Here is an 11,102-nt window from a genome sequence, read left to right on the forward strand (position 1 = left end):
TAAGCCTGATTGACAGGACTTACTCAGCATGGGGGCAAGGGGGAAGGGAGAGAGCATAGGCACACCTGGGAAAGTGACCTGGAAGGCCAAAAATGGGACAATACAGCACACCACAACAGGGGCTAAGGGTATAAAAAGCAGAGCATCCCTTTTGTAGATGAGCATGTGGCTGTTAATCATGGAGACTTCCCAGTGCTGCAATCTTTCCTTATACAGTCTTTTCTTAAGGTTTAATAAACCTTTAAAAACTTAAAGGTTGCCACCTTGTCGTAGTGTCATCAGAACCTTGCCTTGGTGCAGGGAAGCCAAGTGTCTGAGCCCGCTCCTATCTGCCTGATTGGGGTGTCCAGGGCATCTACACTGGAGTGCGGATACTTACATGTATATATCTAGTTGCCCCTGTGGCTACAGACACCCCCTTTTTAGCTGAATGCCTTGACAGGAGCTTTACCAAACCAGTGGCATCCTAATGCTCTTTCTGTTTCAAAATCAGAAACTCAGGCACTGAGAAAGAGCAGGAAGATGTACAAAAGCCAGGTTAGGATACACCCTAACCTAAGTACAGAGGAAACATCTACTTCCTTGTGAAACATGTCATTAAAATAGGCACCATAAGTAATGCCATAGGCAGCAAAAAGCACAGGAGCAATTCACTCAATCATTTTAACACTGCCCTGCAAGTTTGCAGGCTGTGCTCACACAGTGGAAAAAGCAAGGCTCCTGTAAGTGTGCAGCAGCCCACTGGCAACTTCCTCAATCAGGGGGAATAGAACTAGAATGATTGTGAAGTACGTGAATGAGGCTAGTTGGCCGATGATGATGAAGGGGTGTTCTACTGGCTGGCTGCCTACTCAGGTTAGGATGAGGACATTGACGACTAGGGTTCAGAATAGGATTTGTGATAGGGGGCAGAAGGGTATTGCTCGTTTGATGTATGTAGTAGTGGGGTGAGGAACAGGATGAGGATTGAGGCAGCTAGAGCTACTACGCCTCCTAGTTTGTTTGGGATGGATCGGAGGATGGCATAAGCAAATAGGAAAGATCACTCGGGTTTGATGTGAGGAGGGGTGACTAGCGGGTTGGCTGGGGTGAAGTTTTCTGGGTCACCTAGGAGGCTGGGGGAAAAAAGGGCTAGTGAGAGGAGTAGGGAGAGCATTGGTACGAATCCTAGGATGTCTTTGATGGTGTAGTATGTGTGGAAGGGGATTTTGTCACAGTCTGAGGGAATGCCTAGCAGGTTGTTTGAGCCTGTTTCATGGAGGAAGGTGAGATGGACGAGAGTAAAGCCTATGATGACAAAGGGAAGGAGGAAGTGGAGAGCAAAGAATCGGGACAGTGCAGGGTTGTCAACAGAGAACCCGCCTCAGGCTCACTTGACTAGTGTTTGCCCAATGTAAGGGATGGCAGAGAATAGGTTTGTGATTACTGTCGCTCCTCAGAATGATAGTTGGCCTCATGGTAGGATGTATCCTATGAAGGCGGTTGCTATGAGGGTTAGGAGGAGGATGACTCCAATGTTTCAGGTTTCTTTATTTAGGTATGTGTCGACGGAAGGAGACCAGGACATCAATTAGATCATCACAGGCCCGATTTTATTGATTAGTACAGCAGGGTAAATACAGTTCATAATGAGCTTCATACATATTGCAAAAGTTGAGCTCAGGATTGGTTAGTTACATATCAGCAACTACGCCTACTTCTGCATTCTTATGGTTATACTTTTGATACTTTCTACATATTCTCAGGAAGAATCTCTCTTCCCTATCCTCATGTTGCGGCAAGGGCAGTCTGTCCTTGCCTGTCATTGGACACCGACTGCTGACTTCTCCTTTCAGCTTACTGACTGCTGACTTCCCTCTCTCAGCTTAACCAGCGGCATTATGTCAGCGTGGTCTTTCTCAGCTAACCAACTATTAATAATATCCTCCACATTTCCCCCGTTTTCTTCTTGAGGAAGGAGATTAGTTTGCCAGGTTTTTGCTATTGTGCGGCTGACCATGTTTTGAATACAGTTAAAGATACAAGGCAAAATAAGCAAAAACAGTAAAACTACACCCAGTAGTCCTATGGCATAGATCACAAGGTTCCTCAGCCATGGCCCAAGTCCTAAGCTTTTAAGCCATTCACCAATTCCTAATCCTTCTTCTTCCTTGAGACTGTGAAGTCCCTGTTGCAGTTCTTTTATCTTAGTGGGAATGGACACCGAATGATCAGACAAATTCATGCAACACATTCCCTCAAACTCTTCACATCCATGCCCTTGTGCTAAGAGCAAAAAATCTACAGCAGCTCTATTCTGCAAAACAGCATGGTTAACACTCTGCACATCTGCGGTTAGCATGTCTAGAATTTGTGATGTCTTGTTTAGCTCATCCTTTGCCCAGCACCCTAATTGCTTTGCTAAATTCATAGCTTTATTGGCAGATCCTCCTGGCAAGATAGTTGAAACTACCACTTGTTTGAATGTACCCCAAAACTGTGGATCTCCTATCTGGCTGCAGTCTAAGTCATGTATGCTACGTCTCTTCCTGTTTGAATTTTGACTCAGCTGCATTAGCAAGGATACGTTAGGGTGAAACAATGACAATTTCCCCAAATAACAGGGTCCACCCTGTGGTTTGGCTGGTATACCATTCCACGCCCTGTCTCCACAAATCAAAAATATTCCTGTGGGTAATTTCATTGGTGCGGTGATATTTGTGCCGTTACATTGACTGTAATGCTGCGGAGAGAATTTACTCACATTCAGGGATCAATCTAGGGTGGCCCATGTTTCTTTAGGTTGGTTTAAATTCTGAGCATCCGAAAATTTGAAGCTAAACCATCCGCCAGCTGTCGTGTTAGACATACTGGCGTTTGTACTTCCAAAAAGATCCAATTCCTCAGGAGGAGAATGCAAAGAAGTGTTAAGTGATTGGATTAGTAAGCATTGGCGATAACCATCACTCTGACTTGCAGTATACCCTTGTTGTACTGGCAGTGTGATGTTTGACATGTTAGACATACATAAGGTTTGATTGTTTATCAAACTGCAAAATTCTCCAGGAGACCACAGCGGAAGTCCCACCAGGCATGTTCGAAATGGGTTAGTGACTCCTCCAAGACTAAGACAAAGCGATGATTGGTTAGTTTGATTAGCAAGTGTCACCCATAAATTTTCTCTTGTTTGACTAAAGTGTGTTATTCCTACTGCTTCACTTGCTACAGCATTGAGCAGTATAACAAGAACAAACCTCATTTTTCTTTCTGCTTGCTTTGTTTTTCCTTTCTTCGTTGTCTTTTCCCTGGTTTGCTAGATTGTCTATTGTAAGGCTGAGTCAGTTTTTGAATATACTGATCTAACTCTAAATCAGCATCCTTGCTTACAGGTATAGCATGAGGTAAGTTTGAAGGCTCACTGATATCCTTACTCAGATGAAATCGTTCCCTTTTTTGCCTTCCTTTTCTTATCTATCTTCAATCTTGCTGCTCCTAATTTTACTGGTCCTGCCACTTGCAAACTCAATTTTTGCAACTTTTCAATGCAGCAATCTAGTGCTCTATCAGGATTCCTCTTGAAGGGTCCTACAATTGAATGCTGTGTTAAAGGTACTAATTTCCTACACCTTATAGAAACTATGCGTGATTTACTTTGAACCTTAATTCTATTCACAATACATTGTACCTCCCATCGATAATAAGCAAGAATTTTCTGTTCAGGAGACTCATAAAGATTTAAAGCTATATATGCATTTTGCCCTGTTTGTCTCCTTAATTCATCTTGCCAGCTTTTACCCCACGTGTACTCGTGCTCACAAGTGTGACACCACAAATCCCACAATAATGATTGTTCTATCCAAAAAGTTCTATCACAACCCCCACAACGTAGGGCTATCCAAGCAGCACAATGTGGATTGTGACAGTCAAGGCAATGTTCTTTCGCTGGATTTGTTAAACGAAAGGTTGATAATGAGTCAATAAAACCAATCAGCTCCTGGGCTGTCCGGTAGTGATGTGTCAGTGCTCTGTCCACCGCTTTCGAGTACCCCTTCAATTGTAACAGTAGTGGTTGTAGGACTAGAAGCAGTTTCTTCCCCAGTCGCTCCTTGTCCTCCTCCGTAAGGCGATCCACCAGAGGCTGCATCAAAAACAGGTTTAGTCCACTTAGCAGGCACCCACAAAGGCCCTGTAGGTGAGGAAACACAAAGATACCCCCGACCCCAATATAATACTTTTGCAGGTTTTTCCCATAATCCTGTACTCGGGTTCTTATACTTAACCCAGACCTCTGTTTCCTTAGTAGTTTCCTGACCTGACCTTGGGTGATGTTTAATTGCAGGGGGGGGTATCGTCTTCCCCAAAAATACATAAATGGTTAATCACATACAGAACCTTAGCCAAACATGCTTGTGGATCTCTCAAATCTTGATGTTTTTCAATATACTGCTTAAGGGTGCCGTTTGCTCTTTCCACTATTGCCTGTCCAGTAAGGGAGTATGGAATACCTGTCACATGCTTAACAGACCACTGATTCAAAAATTTCTAGCACTTACTAGGACTCTAGCACTTACATAAGCTGGACCATTATCCATTTTGATACTCTTTGGTACTCCCATAACCGCGACGCAACTTAACAGGTGTCTGGTAATGTGTATAGCTTTCTCTCCTGCCTGAGCCGTAGCCCATATGTAATGACTATATGTATCTATAGTGACGTGCACATGCTTGACTTTACCAAATCTAGCTATGTGTGTAACATCCATTTGCCATTTCTCATTTATTTCTAAACCTCGAGGATTAACCCTGATGCCTAGACCTATTCCACCATTATGATAACTACATGTTGGACATGCTCTAACAATGGCCTTAGCTTCTGACAAACTCAGCTCAAAGTGTTTTGCTAATCCTCTTGCATTTTGATGATACCTACTATGTGCTTCTCTGGCCAATGTATGCTTATCAATAGGACAAGAATTATCAATGGGTAGGGTAACCAATTTATCTGCACGTTCATTCCCTTCTCCTAAACCTTCAGACCATTTATGACTCCTAATATGAATCACAGAATACGCTGCTTTTCTCTCCCGTAAAGCTTTTCTTAATTGTACCAGTAACTCATACAATCGTTTATTATTCACTTCCTTAATTGATGCTTCCTCTATTTGTCTGACTACTTCTGTGACATACATAGAGTCTGTGACCACATTTAAAGGCTCCTGTAAGTTGGATACTGCCCATACTACTGCTAACAATTCCAAGGTTTGTGAGCTATCTGCAGGGTCTGCTGTGAGGAGCTGATGCTTCCATTGTCCTTTTTCTTGCCAGGTGACAGCAGCACGCCTTGATATCTTTCCTGCATCTGTAAAAGCTGTAATAGCTCCTTCTATGGGGTGTTCTTCTCTCAATGGTCGGGTAATCCAGTTCCATTCTGTCATCCATTGCAAAACTCTGGGCACTAATTTGCTGGTCTCTGCTTTAGCAGATGATGTCAATAATGCTTCCTGTAGATCCTTTGAATTAATCAAGTACCAGTCCAGGGTTTCTTTTTCCATAGGCAATCTAATGGTAGCGGGTTCTCGACCATCCACTTCAGTAATTCTGAGACGCCCCTTTTTGATTAACGCAGCCAATTGTTCGATTTTTGAAAATATTGTTTTCTTATGCTGTAGTGGTGGTGACAACCATTCCAACACCCGTATCTCCCCCATTTTCTTTTGTTGTTGAGAGAGAGCACCAAGCAAATGGCAAGGGCTATTCCAGATGGTAAGGTCAATGGGGTGATCGAGTTGTCGACGAGACACATACCCTTGTTGTACACAGTTACTAATTTGCTGCAAGGCAAGATGGTGCTCCTTTGTCAGGTATACAGGAGTAGTGGGGTCAACGCCCTTTAACAAAGGCCGTAAGGATTCTAACAAATGATTTGGTATTCCCACAATGGGCTTCAACCACTGTAAGTCTCCCAGCAACTTCTGTGCATCATGCAGAGTCTTAATATCTAATTGTAATTCCAGTTTTTGAGGTATTACTATTTGATCAGTTAAAGTCCATCCCAAATATTTCCATGGCTTTGTGGTCTGAATTTTCTCTGTAGCAATAACAAGCGAATATGCTGCAAGAGTATCTCTAATGCTGTCAATCTGCAAAGAGGAAAATGGTTGTTGCTGTGCAAACAAAATATCGTCCATATAATGATATATTATAGTTGCTGGCCATTTGCGACGTAGTGGCTGTAATGCAGCATCAACATAAAGCTGACAAACGTGGGCGAATTGCGCATGCCCTGTGGTAATGCCATCCATTCAAATCTTTTGTCTGGTTCTCCATGATATATTGCCAGTAAAGTAAAAGCAAATCTCTTCATATCATCAGGATGCAGCCCAATAGTGAAAAAACAATTCTTTAGGTCAATAATTAAAAGTGGCCAGTGTTCTGGAATCATAGCTGGATTTGGAAGACCAGGCTGTAAGGCCCCCATTGGTTCCATCTGGTCATTTACAGCCCTCAAATCATGTATCAAACGATATTTCCCTGATTTCTTTTTGATTACAGAAATAGGTGTATTCCAAGGGCTCGTGGATAGTCGTAGGTGTCCCTTTGTATATTGTTCCTTTACCAATTCATGGGCATGCATAAGACTCTCCCCTTTTAATGGCCATTGCTTAACCATCACCGGTGTATCCGTTTTCCAGGTGAGTGGAATGGGGAAAGTCCAAGCAATGGCAATTACCCCAAAGGGTGCTGATTAGTTAACACCACTCCCAATTGTGTTAAAATGTTCCTTCCAATTAAACACGAAACTGTAGGAGGCAATTGAACAATTGAAAACACAGCAGATACTTGTCGATTCTCAATGCACACAGACAAAAGCGGCGATCTGCTTGCCAATGTAAATCCTCCTACTCCTGTGAGCATGTTTGATGATGGAAATAGAGGCCAATGTTGTGGCCACGCTTCTGGAGAAATGATGCTGGTATCTGCTCCTGTATCCAAAAATCCATAAAGGGTTATGCTTTGATGCCCATAAGTAATTAAAACCTTTTGCTTTGATCTGTTTTGTAAATCCACAGTCAAAAGTGTAACGCCAGTAGAGCCAAAACCTTTTTCATCCCGTGTTTGCCCAGTAAATGATTGTATTCCCGATGTCATTTGTGATAGTGGTACCAATTGTGTGATGCGTTGTCCTTTTGTAATATTAATCGGAGGATAAAGGGTGTAAACCAGGTGAGATGGACGAGAGTAAGGCCTACGATGACGAAGGCAAGGAGGAAGTGGAGAGAAAGAATCGGGTCAGTGCAGGGTTGTCAACAGAGAACCCGCCTCAGGCTCACTTGACTAGTGTTTGCCCGATGTAAGGGATGGCAGAGAATAGGTTTGTGATTACTGCAGCTCCTAAGAATGATATTTGGCCTCACGGTAGGACATATCCTACAAAAGCAGTTGCTATGAGGGTTAGGAGGAGGATGACTCCAATGTTTCAGGTTTCTTTGTTTAGGTATGTGTCGACGGAAGGAGACCAGGACATCAATTAGATCATCACAGGCCCGATTTTATTGATTAGTACAGCAGGGTAAATACAGTTCATAATGAGCTTCATACATATTGCAAAAGTTGAGCTCAGGATTGGTTAGTTACATATCAGCAACTACGCCTACTTCTGCATTCTTATGGTTATACTTTTGATACTTTCTACATATTCTCAGGAAGAATCTCTCTTCCCTATCCTCATGTTGCGGCAAGGGCAGTCTGTCCTTGCCTGTCATTGGACACCGACTGCTGACTTCTCCTTTCAGCTTACTGACTGCTGACTTCCCTCTCTCAGCTTAACCAGCAGCATTATGTCAGCATGGCCTTTCTCAGCTAACCAACTATTAATAATATCCTCCACAGGTATAAGCCGTAGTAGAGTCCTCGGCCGATGCGTAGGTAGATGCAGATGAAGAAGAAGGAGGCTCCGTTTGTGTGGAGGTTGCGGATGAGTCAGCCGAATTGTACGTCTCGGCATATGTGAGCGACAGAGGAGAAGGCTAGATTGGTATCTGCTGTGTAGTACACAGCTAGCAGAAGACCTGTGACGATTTGAGTAATTAAGCAAACGCCTACTAGATACCCAAAGTTTCATCACATTGAGATGTTTGATCGTGCTGGGAGGTCGATTAGGGTGTTGTTGATGATTTTGAGGATTTGATGGTTTTTACAAAGGTTGAGGGCCATTGGTTATTTCTGTATGTGGATATGAGGATGATGAGAATGGATAAGGCGAATGATCCTAAGTAAGCTTTGATTAGGCCTGAGTGGAGGGTGGTGGCAGTTTTGGTTGCTATTAGTTGCAGGCTGGCTAGCCCCTCTGGACCTAGTATTTTGTATCAGGAGAGGTCAGTTAGGTGGGATGCGATGTTTTCTCCTCCTTTGAGGAAGTTGGTTATACTTAGGCAGTGGGTTAGGGGGTTAAAGTATCCTAGGGATGTTGAGAAGTTTTAGAAGGGAGCTTGTTTTGTGAGGATGAGTGTTTGGTCTATTTTTGAAATTTCTAGAACTAAAGCAATGCCTAGGGCTGTTACAATTAGGGAGGTTATTTTAATAGAGGGTGGCATGGTTATTGGAGGGGTTTTTGTGGGGATGATGAATGAGGTGATGAGGAATCCTGCCAGGATGCTTCCCAGCACAAGGCGAGTGACAGGGGAAGTTACTGCGGGGTTGTTTTCACTTACTGGGGTCAAGGGCGGAATTCAAACAAAGCCGGTCTGTACTAGTACGGTTATGCGGATTGTGTGTACCGTGGTGAATGATGTGGCTAGAAGGGTTAGGAGTAGGGCTCAAGTGTTTGAGTAGGATGTGTTTAGGCTTTCAATTATTTGGTCTTTTGAGTAGAATCGTGCTAGGAACGATGTTCCTATTAGGGCGAGGTTGCCGATGGTAAGGCATGCAGTGGTTGTGGAGAGTATTTTTTGGAGTCCTCCTATTTTTCACATGTCCTGTTCTCCATTTAAGCTGTGAATGATGGAGCCTGAGCATAGGAAGAGCATGGCTTTGAAGAATGTGTGAGTTGAGATGTGGAGGAAGGCTAGTTCGGGTAGGTTTAGTTCAATTGTGACTATTATTAGTCCTAGTTGGCTTGAAGTGGAGAAGGCAATGATTTTTTTAATGTCGTTTTGGGTGAGGGCACACATGGCTCCAAATAGTGAGGATAAAGCTCCTAGGCAGAGGCACAGGATTTGGGTGGTTTGGTTATTATTGAATAGAGGGTGGGTTCGGATAAGTAGGAAAATTCCGGCAACTACTATTGTGCTGGAGTGGAGTAGGGCGGATACGGGCGTTGGCCCTTCTATTGCAGCTGGGAGTCATGGCTGGAGGCCGAATTGAGCGGATTTTCTGGTTGCAGCTAGGATGAGACCTAGTAGGGGTAGTGTAGGAGATTGGGATGGGGTAGGAAGTTGTTGGATTTCTCAGGTATTTGTGGTGGAGCCTAGTTGTGCTATGCAAAGGATAAGTCTGATGTCTCTGATTCAGTTGTAAAGTACGGCTTGGAGGGCGGCGGTGTCGGCCTCTGCTCGGCCGTGTCATCAGCTGATTAGTAGGAAGGTTATGATTCCAACTCCTTCTCAGGAAATCAACAGGACAAATAGGTTGTTGGCAATGATTAGGATGAGTATGGTGATTAGGAAGAATAGTAGGTAGTTGTTCCCAGAATTCAGGGAAGATTCTTTCCTTCTACAGTTTCTCCTGAAATAATCTGACTGTCTACCTTGACCCTTGACTGAGTGCTAAAATAGTGATCTTCCCATTGCAATGAAATGCAAACTCCAAAGCAGTGAGTGTCTGCTCAAGAACCATGGAGATGCTGCTGTGCTGTTTCACAACAGAAATGCCAGAGCTCAGAGGGATTTTGGGGAAGATTTTCTGGGCAACAGTTTCCAGCAAGTTTAGAAGAATTGGTGCATGCAACTGATTTTTTTTAAAAAGTACCTGAAGGAGAGGATTTTAGAAGCGTTTTTATGGTTTTGGTAGAACAGTAGCATTGAGTGTTAAAGAACCTGCATTTTCTTGGTTATGTTTTTAGTCATTTACTGGCAAAACAGGCCAAATTGTAGGCACAACAAAGAACATTGTCCTGATCTCTTGCTGGCTGTGTGAATGAAACGTGTCTCCTGGAGGGAAGTTGGCAAACAGGAAATCAGCTTGTTTGGGTTTACTTGTTCTGTGGGATTCAGCAGCCCAGGCAGTTTTCTCACAGCATCTGACTCATTTCCCGTGCCCACTACAGGTCACCTCAGGCGTGTATTCAGCGGTGCTGATTCTGAGCTGAGTGAGAAAGGGACATTTCATGTTCCTGGTGTTTAAGAATTCTAGAGCTAGCTGTCACCTTGGCCAGTAGCAGTAGAGGACCGGCTAGGGAGACCGAAAGAAAATCCATTTTGATGCCTTCAACAAAGGTAACAAAGGCATAAGTGGATAGTTTCTAGTTTCCCTCTCAGAGTCCTGAAGAACTACAAACTCAGTTTTGCAGAGAAAATGTCACTTGCTGACAGCAGCCAGAGGAGAACACTGAACTAAGAGCAACATGCCAGAGAGTAAAATTAGCCCAGTTCTATTTAGTCAGAGAGACTGAGAATTCTATTCCTGTCAATTTAGTGACATCTCCTTAGAAGATGCAGTTGTGGAACAAGAAGGCCATCTTGAAAAGGTGGATGCTGTATTTGAAGTCAAACAGGCAACTTTTTGCCTGGAGAGCTGCGTGGGCCAAAAGGAGCCAGGGGTGGTGGCCTTGAGTAGCTGAAGATGAGACAGCGTGTGGCCAGGTGGCCGAGAAGGCCAAGGGCATGGTGGCCTGAGTCAGCAGCAGTGGGGCAGCAGGAGCAGGGCAGTGAGTGTGGCCCTGTGCTGGGCAGCGCCACGGCCACAGCTGGAGGTCATTCTTGGAGTTCCTCTTGGATCCCATGAACAACAGGCTTCGGCCCACAAGGAGAATTTGTGCTGCTTTGTGACAGAGGAGAACTTCCCAGGCTCTTTTGCATTTGCTGTAGGGAAGATTGGTTATTGCTTGGTATAAATTCACAGACCAATACAGAGCGTTTGCTTTGTCTTGTCGGGGCATGGTTGCCACCTCGTCATAGTGACATCAG

The 11,102-nt window shown here is 43.9% G+C and overlaps 1 pseudogene; it reads right to left on the reverse strand.

The window, feature by feature from the left end:
• Positions 1-695: 695 nt before the first annotated feature.
• Positions 696-9,654, reverse strand: LOC132087216 (cytochrome b-like; annotated as a pseudogene).
• Positions 9,655-11,102: the final 1,448 nt, after the last annotated feature.

The sequence above is a fragment of the Ammospiza nelsoni genome, unplaced genomic scaffold (assembly GCF_027579445.1).
Source record: "Ammospiza nelsoni isolate bAmmNel1 unplaced genomic scaffold, bAmmNel1.pri scaffold_55, whole genome shotgun sequence".
NCBI classification, from domain to species: domain Eukaryota; kingdom Metazoa; phylum Chordata; class Aves; order Passeriformes; family Passerellidae; genus Ammospiza; species Ammospiza nelsoni.